The following is a 14,627-nucleotide window of genomic DNA, read 5'->3' on the forward strand; positions in this document are numbered from 1 at the left end:
CCCGCCCTGCTCACCGGGAGCCGCCAGCGCCCCTGCCGGCTGCGAGCAGAACTGCACCCGAGGGGAAATAGCCTGACAGCCGAGAAGGCTGGGACTGGGTTTGTGTTTGCTGTTACTGCCATAGTTGTTGTTGTTTTGTTTGACTGGTTATATACATATATATATAGAGTAAAGAACTGTTATTCCTATTTCCCACATCTTTGCCTAAAGGCCCTTGATTTCAAAATATAATAACTTGGAGGGAAAAGGGGTTATATCTGCCACTTCAAGGGGGGCCTCTGCCTTCCTTAGCAGACACCTGTCTTTCAAAACCGAGACAGAGAACAAGCTTTGCTTTATGCAGGTTCCTCAGTCAAAGATGCCTTTAAATTTGATTAATTCTCCATATTTGACTTCTCATTTCTTTTGCTGAGATTGATTGAAAAGCAATTACTTGACTAAAGAATTCCTGACAGGAACTGCACAGGCTTCTGCACAATCCACCTTTGTTTTGAGACAGTGTTGTGTTCTAACTCAACGCTCCTCAAAGTGGTTTTAGTCCTTTTCAGATTTTTTGGTGTTTTATATGGTAACTAATTCATCAGCATCTATTGACTCTTAACTTTCAATAGATTTTTTATCTCTTACTTTTTAATTCCTGAATTGGCCCGGTCTGTTGCTTCTGGTACTTTTTTGTTCAAAAGCATTGTAAAGTTTCCTAGAAATGCATAACACAGTGTCTTGCTAAAAGTGAATGCTCCAACTTAGCAACTGATACAGACAAATTAACCTGCACTGCCTACAGCCATGAAATGAGTAATTTGTTGTAGAGATGGTTTAGAATATGGGCAATGTCATTAAGCATGGGCATCCTCAGGGTTTTCTATTTGTTCTACTAATTAGTGTGTGTTTGCCTAAAGCATCCAGCATGATGTATCAGTCAAAGATGCATGCAAACTGATGAGCCCAACCATCCATGGCAAATTTAACAGAGGAAGCCTCGTATCTTAGAGACTGCAGCGCTGCTTTCCTTTGTGCACTTTCTAGGAAGAATAAAGTTGCTGTCCATGACCATTAGGCATAACAATCATTACTGGGATAATATTGCATCTGATGGAGCTGTAATGGTTGGAGGAAACTCTCTCTTCCCTCCCCCTCGCCTCCACAAAGTGGGCTTTCCTAACAAACAAAAATCATTTCACAAGATCAGCAGTCTTTCCTACTTTTTGTTTCCCCAGTAAAGGAGCCCATTTTTTCAAGTGCCATTTTAGAAGAATGCACTAAGTACTGCAGAATAGCCCTGCATTGACTGGAAGATATGATAGGGGGCATTTAATTTTTTTATTTTCCTTCTGCTTCTATGATTTCAAATAGTTGTTTGAAGACTCGGTAATTACCTAAAAAGCAACAATGTGCAGTCCAATTCTTGGCTACACGACACCTGATTTTAGGGACCCTAGACCTCAAAGTAAACCAGTGCCTCAGGTAAGTATCTGAACTGATTACATGAATATTAGACCCCTTAAAAGAGCCAGGTCACAGAGCAGAGGCCAAAAAATCCATCCAAAATGAAACATCAGGGTGGCAGGTGCCCTAAATCTCGAAACCATCAGGTGCTTGATAACATCTCTGGGCTGTAGGATTCACCTCCTTAAGCCCAGGAGCTTCAGTATTTTGTATAAATAAATAGAGTGATGATAATAACAGGGGGATACATCTCTTTCACAAGATGTCTGGCAGGAATGTTACCCTCTCTTACACAACAGCTAAAATATTCCTGTAGAATGTCAGAGATAGATGGGTTTCAGCTCCTTGCTTGCTTTGCAAGTCCTCAGATCCTCATGTCTCAAGAAGCTGCTAATTGTGAAAATCTAAGTCTTCTCAAAGCACTCTCAGTCCCTCATGGAAATTTTAGACTTCTAAAGTTGAACTGATGCTGAAATGAGAGAAAAGAAATTGATGGTGTTGTATCAATTAGAATGGATTTTCTGGAGACAGATCTAGGGTGCTTTTTCCTTCTCCTCTTCAGACATTGATTGTATTGGGATCAAAAGCTGTCCAGGGGTTCATGTGATCACCTAACATCAAAAGTTTGCAGTAAGTGCATTCTGAGTACCTCTACCAAATTAAGAGACATAAGCTGAGGAAAGTCACCAAAAGATCTTTTCCTCATGAGCTAAATATTCCATCACAAGGTGGCTCACAGCTACCAAGACAGAGGACACTGCTCTTCAGGCGAAGGAAGCACGCTCTGGATGACTGGGAAACAACACTGCAACACAATCCGCAATAAAACCTTCGGTGACTGGGAGGGCAAGCAGGGAATCTGAGGATTGCACTTTCAGATATGCCTATCTCATTTTTAGACCTTTGTGTCTTGCTATAGGTTTAGCTATTAGTCTAATTTGCATCTCTCTCCTTTCCCACTGCTCCAGCAGTCACAGTCAGTTTTTCTTAAACAAGAGAGAAACTCCCTCTATTGATTTAGATGGAATAATAATCCTGTTGCTATTAAAATCCCCTTCTATCTAAAGCAAGAACGAGGCTTTTCTAATACAGTTCATGCTGTCTGAAGCCTGTTTAGAAAGGGATCCAGAGATATCTGCTGTCCTGTTAGACAAAGTAAAGAGCTTGGGAGACACTTAAAATGATTTCTTACTTCTCTGTAGCACTGTTCTCGACTTCTTTTCTCTTAAGAATCCAAGCAGAGACAAGTAATGACAGTAGATGTTTGCAGAGGTCTGTTCGCCATTTACACCGCTGTCAGTCAATACAATGTATCTCCAAAATTAAACTTCCCAGCAGCTCGTTACATTTGCCTGTTCAGTCATGCATGCCTTCAGCATATTTTCACACTGACAATGCAGACAGTTTTCATTTCCAGGGCATTTTATAGAAATATTTTGTCCCTGACATGGTGAGAATAGCATCATACGTATTACTAGAGGGACACTGCAGTGCTGGGAGAAACAGAGGCAGAGAAAGCAGCTCTGTTCAGGCACCTCCTGGGCTTAACTGGGGCAAAACCTCAATGAAACTGGAAAACTGTGGGACAAAACATGTTTTGAAACAGCACAGAGGCTGCAAAAGATCTAGAAAAGTCTATCCAGTGCTCCAGATAACACAGGCAGAATGTAATTTAAACTAAACTTAAATGGATTTTTCAAGATCAGGAGTTGACAGAAGCTCATCTTCCACACAGAGTCTATTTTGGGGAGGAGGTTTGCTAAGGAAAGACCCAGGCTTCTGGGAGTATTTAACTCAGGGTTCCTTCCAATATCAGAAAGTAAATATGTTCTTAAAAAATCTCTCCCTTTATCCCACACAGCTACTCAAGATCTATCTTGGGAATCCCTGAAAACTTCCAAGAGTAGAATAAACAACCGGTTTCTCCAAGCCCAGTAGAAGCTTCCTTTACCCCCAGGAAAATTCACTGCTGCAAACCTGGAGCACAGCCATTTCTAGGTCACATCTCCTCCAATTACACCTAACTTTCTCCCTCAGCAGCCTCTGCCTTGAGGAACTTCCCAGTTTCCATGGACAGGGCAGGAAGGGGAGTGTTTCCTGTCGCTCCCTTTGGTGCCCGTGCAGCCTGGCTGCTGCCCCTCCCAGAGCTGCCCATCTCTGCTGCCCTGCAGTGGTGCCATCACCACTGTGTCCAGGTCACCCTGGACTTCACCTTTTATCACAGAGTATGAGTTCAGCTTGAAAGAAACCAAAACCAAACAACAACAACAAAAAAATCCCATAAAACTTCCCCCCAAAATTTCATCTCTGCTCCTTCCAACTAAGCCATACAATAACTCTACAGGAGTTTGTGTTAATTTAAAACCTTAATAGCAACCTAAAATTCAGCATCTTGGTAACTTATTCAATCACTTCTCATTGATTTTACATGATTGACAGTTTTTCTTTATCAGCCTTGACCCCAGTGCCTCTAACTTGACTATATCTGGCTAAAATACTAATGAACAATAACCAAACTGAATCCAGTTTTTGACATCTTTGCTACTTAGAGTCAGCTATTCAGTGTTTTCTTATCACCATATTTTCATCCTTGAATTGCTCAACACCTGTAGATTGGCTGTTGCTTTCACCTGTTCACCCTGTTTTTGTATTTCTCCAAGACATAATAAAGTTCCTATTTTTTTCAGTAGCCGAACTCTCAAAGGCATAATATAAATGAAATTTTGCATACAGAAGAAAACCTTTTTTTACCAATTTTCAGGCTGGTTTTTTTCCCAGGAAGAACATAAAAATCCAACTTACACTGTCTAAGAAAAGAAATGGTTTCTATTTAGACAAATAATTTATAAAAAGACACTAACCAAGTTGTACACATGCCTATTATTTATTCAATCAATCCATCCTCTTTTTCAAAAAGAATTTTTGTAGTGATATAGTAAGTAATTAAATCTTCCATCAACTCTGGTTAGAATAGGTCTTAATTAGACTGCAAACATAGAAAGAAAATGTGCAGTAACACATCCCACGAACACAACAGGCCCAAAAGCAAGAATGACACCATCTTCAGAGACCAAAAAAAACCCACAAAACCAAAACTAAACAGAAAAAAAACCACTCCAGAAACTAAAACCAACAAAAACTCACAGCCAAGCAGATAAGGGAAGGATGAAAAATTCTTTGGGGTTTCTGGCACTGACCATGAAATAAAGACAGACAAAAACAAGAATAAATCATAAATATAAGGTGATGCCATCAGTGAACTCGCTGACACATTTGGGAACTGGGACTATACTTCAAGCACACTGATGTTTGCAGAATAGAATTGTCTCCCCAAGCAAGCTCTCTACAACAACCTCCTGCTATGTGTTATGAATTTATTTTGCCTGTGTTCTCTTGCTCTATTCAATAGCTATTCCTTTTAAAGGAGATATTTACTGTACCATGCTAGACCATTGCATCTTCTTTCATCATTAGCTGGCAGGTTTATTTGAACCTCAGGCTGCCAAGTGCAGCACTCCTGTGGTTTATGGGCTGTTGACACTTCCCTTACAAGACCCATTGTCCCTGGGAATCTAAATCAGCTCCTTCTACCTCCAGCCCAATACAAATTTAAATATTTAGAAGTACAATGAATTCTAAAGGGGGAAGCGTTCATCTGACACAGTGTCCTACCAAGGAGAGAGCGTGGCCAAGCTGAAAATGCAGGACTAAGAAGAGATTTGATTTCAGAATTCATTCTGCCACGGAGCTCACCACGTCTCTCTGTAGCTCAGTTCCTTATCAGACAGGGTAGAAGAACATCTCCACGTAAAACATAACCTAAGAATAGACAATACCTTTGTATTATTACTGCAATGCTTAAAACTTTACAACTATTAGAACATGGTTTCAAAGCAGTTTTTGCACAATGACAGTTTTTTCAGTTTATTTGTGCAATTCAAATTATACCAAGTATTGCTAGATATTCCTGTGGATCACCGGGAGCTCAGATGAACAACAGAGAAATTCTGCAGTTGAGGATATCAGAAAAAAACCCCAACAGATCTCCAGGAAAGTTTCCTAAATCTCAGATTTCCAGCTCAAATATTAAAGGAGCTTTGGGAAATCTTCTAAAGATTTGCAGACCCACAGCTTCTTCATATCAAAGGAAGTTTTGTGTCTGTAATTTTAAAAGGAATCTAAACTATCTGACAGCAAGTGGGTAAAAAATACATATATGAAGACATTTCAAATATGGATATTCATCTACATGGGGAAAAATTATTACACATTAAAAGTTATCATTTCCTACTTGGTAAACAGATGGACAATCAAACAGGCAAAAGTACATTAACTCATTGTGAGTTTTGTGGACATGTCATCTTATTTTAATTGTCATCAGCATACAAGGCTGAAACTGCAAGCTGGTAATGCAAAACAGGGTTTGTGGGAGGAGGAAATATCTTTTCCCAGAGCAGCTGGTATAGCTGAAAAAAAACCTACAAGCTTTCAAACACAGCAGCCCTTCTGCAGGTCTGAAAATGAGTTATTTTCCAGAGCTAAATGGATGTTCACAATGATTTCTCAGAGTTTAGTTGGCTATACATTCATTAGAAGATCTCTGAGGAGAGAGGTAATTGGTACCTATGAAGTAAAGAGGATGCTAAAAGGGAGGAAGGAGGGAGGTGTCAGGGAGAGAGGAGGACAGTGATGAGTTGGTGAAAGAGATATTTTATAGCCTGCAGAATAAAGGGAAGTTCGTGTGGGAAGGAATCCTGGAGAGTGATACCAGCCAATGTCTCCAGCAAGCTCCTGGGACTTGGTGTCCCAAAATGTGTAATAATTTAGTTTGCAGGCTCAACTTTGGAAAGTATTTTACAAGTTTTCCTTAATGATATGAACAGAGAGAGACAGAGACACCCTTTGCTGGGAAATATTTGGGAATGGCAGCTGGAAGTTGTGCACTTGATGGATCTCCCCAGAGGTTCACAGGTGCACTGGGAGAGGATGTCCCTTTCCCTGAGACACAATCCATCAGTACCCACAAGCACAATGATGACTGGCAAACTGCCAGCAAACTACTTCTATTTGGTTTTTTTTTCAGTATCTGTTTTCCAGGTCACATCTTTTGCCTGAGCAGACAATGAGGTTCGACAGGCTCCATCCAGATTTTGGTTCTGTAAACCGACAGAAAATTCACTTGGAATGTTTGTGGGTGAATCAGAAGAATTATCAAGGGAAATCCTGGACACAGAATTATGTACGCTACTTTAACCCCACCCGAAAAAAAGCCTAGACTTGGATACATTTATGAAACAAATCTATATTTTTTTTCCCTTTTAAAATTAAATCAGAGGAGCAATGACAGGGCATGAATTTCTCAAAATACCAAGTGTCCTATCTTCTCCTGCCTAAGGCAAACTATCACACAATACTACATTTTATCAGTCCCCTTCAGTCATTCAGATTTTTTCATTATTTTGCATTGTCACATATGAAAATCAAGTGCAAAACACCAGTGCCCAAATATGCAAGTTTTACACCAATAGCTTTTCTTTTCTATGCAGACAACAAAAAGTTTCTGCTGTTAGTAAAATATGCTTAATTTGCTTCTTATCCTTTAAAATATTGTTTCATTTCACTTCTAACCTCTCTTTCAAGATATTCTGTTTCATTTCTAATTCCTCAAATGTCAATGAATATACTTCATAAGCACTGTATTCTCCCTTATGTACAAGTAAAAGCACCTTTTAAAAATTTTTTTTAATTCGTTTTTTTGGTTAAAGTCAAGTTTTTCTTAAAGTAGAACAATTCCACAAGAAGGTTATGATGAAAGGGTCTATGAGAAATAAGTAGTCCATTACTCTAACATGTAAGGATATGAGGAAATTACATTGTGGAACTGAACTTATCAGAACAAGCTCAGCAATCAAAAGTATTTTTTTTTCAGCTGATTCAAAGGAAATGTCTTTTAAAAAAATGAACAAATATCCATTATTGGCTGTCAAGAACTTGTATTGTATGGAAACTGCATTATGCATGAAAATAAATATAATATTGTGCGTAGCATTTGCATAAACACTGTCAATTGTAATTGCATTCTGTATATTTTAGTTATAAATCACAGAAAATTATATAAAAATGTGTGCATGTATCACAGAATCACTGAATATTCGAGATGGAAAGGGACTAAAAGGGTCACTGAGTCCAGCTCTGAAGTGATTGGCCTATACAGGGATCACAACCATGACCTTGGTGTTATTAGCACTGTGCTCTAATTGAGCTAATCTCAGGTGTCTCCACGTAAAATTCATATCACACCGAAAAAATAGTGTTTTCCAGTACAAATTCTATTCCATTTCAAATCCAGCCTCACCTACAACTTGTCTTCCATTCAGTGTTATGACTTGTACTTTCAATGGTATTCAAATAGGGCAGAAGTTTTCCAACTGAATGAATTATTCTTGGACCATTGTTGATCAAAACCAGATCAACTGTATTTCTTATCAAATATACCTGGCAATTAAGAGAAAAGTGTTCTGTGTGAGAATACTATGGCATAACCTTTGAAAAGCATTTGCAGTCCAAAATAATAATGATATTAATTATTATTTTATACCTCATTCACTTCTACAGAGACCTGCAGAACAAACCATTAAAAATGGTATGACATTGGTGCATTGCAGTAGTTTTTAAATTTCCAGTATAGAACAGACTTCCCTCTACCAAGAAAACGATTCAGAGATTCACCTGGATGTCTTCAGCGGGACTGCAGTTAAAATTTTAAAATTACATTAATAACTGCATTTAAAATATTTAATAATTAATACACATATAAGTAATAATTAGCCACAATAAATAATTAGTTATGATATAATATAATAATATATTATAGATATACACAATACAATAATGTATAATTTTTATTAATTAATAAAGTTATTGCTAATAGTTAATTTAAAATATTTAATAATTAATGACTGCAATTAAAATTACAAAATTACATTAATAAGTGTAGTTACAATTACAAAATAATTAGAAAAAATTCCTGCAGTTAAAATTACTGCAGACTAAAAATGACAGAGGTTCAATTTGCTCTTTTATTTTTTTATTATTGCTCATTGTTTTGCTCATAAGAACAAACTTAAGGGACATGGGCCTCAAACAGTTGTTGTAGAGACTGCTCTTCAAAAGTCTTTATATTTGTCAGAAATCTGATCCAAAATTACCAGTCAAGTAAATTTGTGAAATCAACTTCATAAGGTGACAGCTGCCCAAATCATTTGAATGAGGACCTTGAAAATGCTAAATTGCCTTTAACTTAAATGTTAAGAAGCTATGATATTATCACAGGGATGAAATACATCTACAGTTGGAGTGGTGCATCCTTCTCCCCTCCTTGACAGTTAAACGGTTTCATTTGTAAAATGTGTGAAAAAAATAATTTTCATGCTGAAAAGTTTCATTAGTCCTCTAGAGGTACATAAACATATCTCTCCTAGTTTTGTATCCACTCATTAGATCCGTTATTAAGAACTCATAATCATCCTCTGCTTCTTATGTCCACCACGAATGACTTGAGACAGTAATCCAGAAGCCATAAAGTGAAATTTTTAGTATTTTGTAGAAAGAGTCTTTATGTTCTTTCACTCAGTGAAATAAATCATGTTACTGCTCACTCAGTTCCACAATGGAGCCACTTATGAAAAATTAATCATAACACAACTACTGACAAATGTGCTATTGATGACTGTGATTGGATCCCTGGAACAATCCTATGAAACTTTATAGCAAAGAATGCACTGCACAGGCTATAAAACTTTCAACAAGTTATTTTAAAGTGTTAAGGTTTATAATGACATGCACAGAAGTGCCACTGTTGGTGTGTCACTAACTAAATCTCAACTAGCCTAGTAGGACATTATCATTTTCCACTGTTTGAGAAGGAAAAAATACATGCAGTCTGTTTACTACAAGCTCTAGACAGACAGATAAGAGCTTTTGAAAACTATAAAGCATTTGGAAAGGAAAATACATTTTAGCTTGTCCTCAGAAATTATTTGAAAATTGAAGCTGTCTAAAAACATAGTAAGATACCTTTGCAGATACGTGCACAAAGGTAATGGCATCAAAGGTGATTTAACCTTGTAACTATGGAAACCATATTCTTTTTTAAAAAAGCCAAAGCCTGAGATTATCGAAGTTGAGACAAAAATAATTCTCTAATGATATTAGCTATCTTCTTTACCTGGACAAATCATCAGAGGATAAATCACCATACAGGGAGTCGACCCACAACCTCTGAAGCAAAAACTATCCTACACCCTGAAAATGCAGGGAGAGCTTTTTGGGAGTCAAAATGCTGCCTGACTTAGCTCTTTTTGGAGACCCAGTCCTACTTGCCTCAAATTTCAGGTGAAGGGTCAGAACCACACATAATGTGCAAATTCAGTACCTTCATTTGAGCATCTTAATACATAGCGAGAAGTGAAAAGATTAACAAAAGGACCCTCTGATTTCCTTGATTGGACCTGTTTCACCCTAACTGAAAGTACAATGACATTTCTGCATCTTACCTATTCTCCCACTGAAACAGGGAAGATGTCCCTTAAAGGACAGCAGGTTGTTGAAGCAGAAATATCTCACACACAGGAAAAATTTGAATAGTATTTGATGAAATATGACATTTTTGAAAAATGACTGGACAGGTATCCTGTGTCACAGGGAACAGATGGAGGCAAAATGGGTCAGTCATAAATGCTCTTCTGTGAGAAAATTAGACCTAAAATTACTGCCTGGAGTGGCAAATTCTTAGAGTATTCATTTGCTCCACTGATTGCAAGATTTATGGTCACATGAAGGTCCTCACAATTTAATTTATGCAATGTATGAGGTCTCATAGGAAACACAAAATAATAGGCTGTTGAATCACAACTGTTGAAACGTACTGAAGAAAAGACAAATACAAGTAGATTTTTCCAGAATCAGAGAAAACCCAGCACTTCATGATTTCTAGAGGAACAGACAATCAAAAATAAGGAAATGTAAGCTTTGAGTAAATAACACCCACCTGTGTACCTGGAATTAGTGGCCATGAGTGAGCTAGGCTTCAAAAATACCTATTTAGAATTACAAATTACAAAAAATTACAAAATACCTGTTTAAAATTACATATTAAAAGAACTACAGCTTTTTGAGGCTCATTTACAGATAATACTTAGGCAGTATCAGTAGCATGGTCATGAAAGGCGTCAGGATAAGACTTGAGCACCTGAAGCTGCAAATACATCGGTAGGATCTCCTGAAAGAACTAAGAACCTAGCTGTGTTGTATTTTTATTTCATAATCTCATTTTTTCAGTGTTTTTTTTGTGTGACCTGGCACAGAGGCTAAATTATGCACTCTTACACGCCCACAAAGTCTTAACTCCTGTGTGAAAATACACAGCAGTAATTTACCTTCCCTTTCTAAAGGCATCAGCGTTTACTACAGCAAGTGCAGAACATGACAGTAGCTGGTCGTTAATGCCTAAGCATTCATTTAGTTACCAACAAATCGATAAATTTAGCATTTAGAAATAGTTCCAATGTTTGTTTCATCATTTCAATTTTTTTCAAAGACAGAAATAAATGTCACACTTTGATTTTACCACAAATAATGTGGTGGTACCACTGCACATCAAACATTTAAAAATTCAAAAACCAAAAAAAAACACCCCAGAAAAAACTAGAAACCCTTATGAAATACATTTCTTAAGCAGCAACTTATTCCTGTGTGATTCTCAAAGTCTCATGTGAAGCTGGCAAACACAGAGGTCAGGAACCTGATGAAACATGTTTATAACTGATCTACAAAACGTTCATGAAAGCCAAATAAAATGAAGTGTAGACTGGAGGAACCAATGGGAAGGTGAGTAAAAAAAAATAACAGTATTTAGTTCCAGGACTCATTCACAGTGTCTGAGTGCTTCTGGTAGTCTTTTGGGTGAGTTAGATACAAAATAAAGGAAGACCTGTTTTTTACAAGATCCAGCTTCAGGAATTGGAGATATGAAGGCAAAAGATTCTCAGAAAAGAGCAGGTGTTTGTGTCAAAGCTACTTTGTGATAAATTTTAGCTCACTGTGGTCTCAGAGCTGCTATACCCCTGAGGGAAAGAATGGATTAATAACATGCAATAATCTGGGAACTATGGAGAAGGAGTGCCTTGATCTCTGATCTCTGGCTGGAGCATGTGCCACTCTGGGATGTGGAGCAACCAGAGGTGATTCCAAGATTACGGCCAAACCATCTTCATATGAATATCAGGCATCTCATTCCATTCTTATAACTTTAAAGAATGATTTAAAGGCTTTTACATATGTTTTTTGCTTGATGAGGAGACTTCCCTGGCGATGGAAGCAAGGTAAGCCACCGCTGATAACAGGTTAACATTCCACAAAAGCAGTGAATCCACGCCAAAATAAATATACCTGGGGACATTTTAAGGAGCTGTATTTAGGAGCCTGGCTTTGTGGGGACATAAGTCTCATAAGGAGCCAAAATAAGCCCAGTAGAAATTCCATCTTCACTTTTTAAGAGATTCTGATGATTCAGCTGCTGCAGAATTGCATATTTTTGAGCTGCAAAAGATACCCAGGTATCTTATGCTACTGATTGTTCCCAAAGCTAAAGAAAATAATTTATTACAGAAGAGGTGAAAATTAAAGGTCAAACAATGACTGACTCAGTAGAGATGGTAGAGTAACAGACCAGTGTCCAAATCATCACTCTTTGCATATTACCAGCTTTCTTCTAATTTTTATGTAACTGATTACAATAAACAGGTTGACAATAGTAAAAATAAAAATAAACATTAAAAAAAATAAAGAAAAAGAAAAAAAAAGAAGATGATGCATGTAGCTTGTGTTGAAGAAACCTCAGTCAGTTCTGACCTGATTAAGGATATTTTTCAAGAGTACTCCCTCATAATGAAAATATAAGCCTTCCCCTGAAATGCTGCCAGGGAAACCTTCCTCTGGGATTATAATTGTCTACAGCAGCAGAGAATTAGACTAACTGGTGCCCCAAGTGGTTTTCCACTAATGAATTGTGCTTCTTTGTTTTACTTCTTGTTTAGATGTTTAGATTTCTTTAGGTCTTCGCCATTGTCCCTCCCCCAGAACATATGTTCTGCCAAATGTGGGGGAAGCTGTATTTTGGGTTGTAATGGCAGGCAAATGCTACATTACATAAGTTAGTTCTTAAAACCTTAGTCTTACCACAAAGAGAACTTGAAGTGCACACTGAATGTTTAGTGAAGGCAGAAAACAACACTGAATGTAGAAACAGTAAGGCAACAGAATTTTGGAAAGGATTAGTTTGTTCATTCCAAAAGTTATGTGCAAGAAACTAATCAAACAATTTATACTAAACTACAGAATAAAAGTGTTGTGCATAGCAGTGCTAAAAATGGGCTTTCCCCAGTGTTTTAAGCCTCCTTCGTGCCTAGCTAAGGTGAGTTGGAAAACACTTGGGCTCAGAGCTGTCCACCATTTCAGCCAGAGGATTGCAGGGTGTGGAAAGTATTAGTCAAAGATTAGAGTCATGATGATCATGGCACCTGCAGGAGAAAGTTGTCAAGATATTTCTAAATGGCCTAACAAGTTCATCAGCAGTGACTGATTAACCAGAGAAAGCTGAACTAGATCCACACATCCCCAGTCCAGTGGGAAATACTGTCATCAGATTAAGAGGGATCTCACCTATTCTTTAAAAAATCTGCCTTCTATCATCAGACTTTTAAATAAAAAAATCTAATTTCATCCTTTGGTAGGTGTACTTTATGTCATAGCTAAGCAGAAGTGTGCATGCATCTGGGAGCCAGTCTCTAATTTCACAATTGCACTTTTTCAGATGGCTCCTTCTCATATTTTTTAATAGAAGACCAACGTATGCTAACAGGAGGAATAACTTTTTATCCTTCTGTTGTAATGTATAGCTTTGTACATTATTTATGGGTTCTGTCACTTCAGACTCATACAAAAACGGTGCTAAATCCACAGGGTAGCTTTGGTGCCAGAATTACACAGAGTCTCAAATTCCTCAGTCAATGCCACCCACCCACCAGATGCTTAAAGACGTCTAGTTACGAGAAACACCACAGAATAATAAACAACCTTAATATCAAAACAGATTTTTAAAACAGTGCAATTCCACAAGGAACTAATGCAGGAAAGCTCCTAATCAAAAAGGCTGGCACTTGCCTCCTGAGCCACTTGGAACATGTATGCCACATGCTTTACAATTACTAGATACTAGGAATATCTCGGTTTCATCAGAATATATTTCCGTTTAATGTTGTTAAGTGCATATGGCAACAGCCTCCTAGCTGGGTGGTGTATAAACAGGAACACATAATAATTAAAGCAGACCAGTCTGGGGAGGGGGCATTAAAAGCAGCATCACTTGACTGACACCAAAGGGTGTGTTTGGGGGGGCGTTGGTGGTTTTTTTAACTCCTATGAATCTTTAATACGCATCAGTCTTACAAAAGATCATGAATGTGGTTAAAAATGGTCTCTGCCAAGTTTTTTTTCCCTCTAATACAAATTGTTTTTCAAATAGAAGAAAATATTCACTGCTGTGAATAAGGGTATGCTCCATACGTACACTCATGCAAGATCTGTGCATTTTCCTTTGTGTCCCTTTCACTTTTTTTTAGAAATCCTCCAACATTTTATTTCCAGGCAAAGCTGGAAGATGCTGGAAGTAGCAATATTTAGAACAGTGATGAAACCTTGGTGCTAACTTCCCTCAGCCTTCACTGAGTTTGGACCCTCAGTGACTAGGTCAAACAGTCACTTTATAAAATGTGCTTATTTGTCACACAAAAACACACAAACACACACAGCAGGTCGTTTAGAAAACATATTAAACATCGTTTAAAAAATGTGTTTCAGTTCCAGAATTCAACTTATTCCAAAGAACCTCTTGATGAGATACAACAAGCTTCTTTTTTTTTTTTCAAGATCTCTTTTTGGGCAATGCCAAATTTATTTCCACAGCTCAAAGCAGTGCTGGGGCAAGCCAGGCCATGTGCAAGGTGGGATTTTATTTCACTCTGATGGAGCTTGTGCTTAGCATGAGAAACACAAGATTTATTTGAGGCAGTGCTTTAATTTCAAGGAACTGGAATAAACTTTCGATCTAATCTTTGGTCTTT

Source organism: Corvus brachyrhynchos, unplaced genomic scaffold (assembly GCF_000691975.1).
Source record: "Corvus brachyrhynchos isolate BGI_N302 unplaced genomic scaffold, ASM69197v1 scaffold281, whole genome shotgun sequence".
Lineage (NCBI taxonomy): Eukaryota > Metazoa > Chordata > Aves > Passeriformes > Corvidae > Corvus > Corvus brachyrhynchos.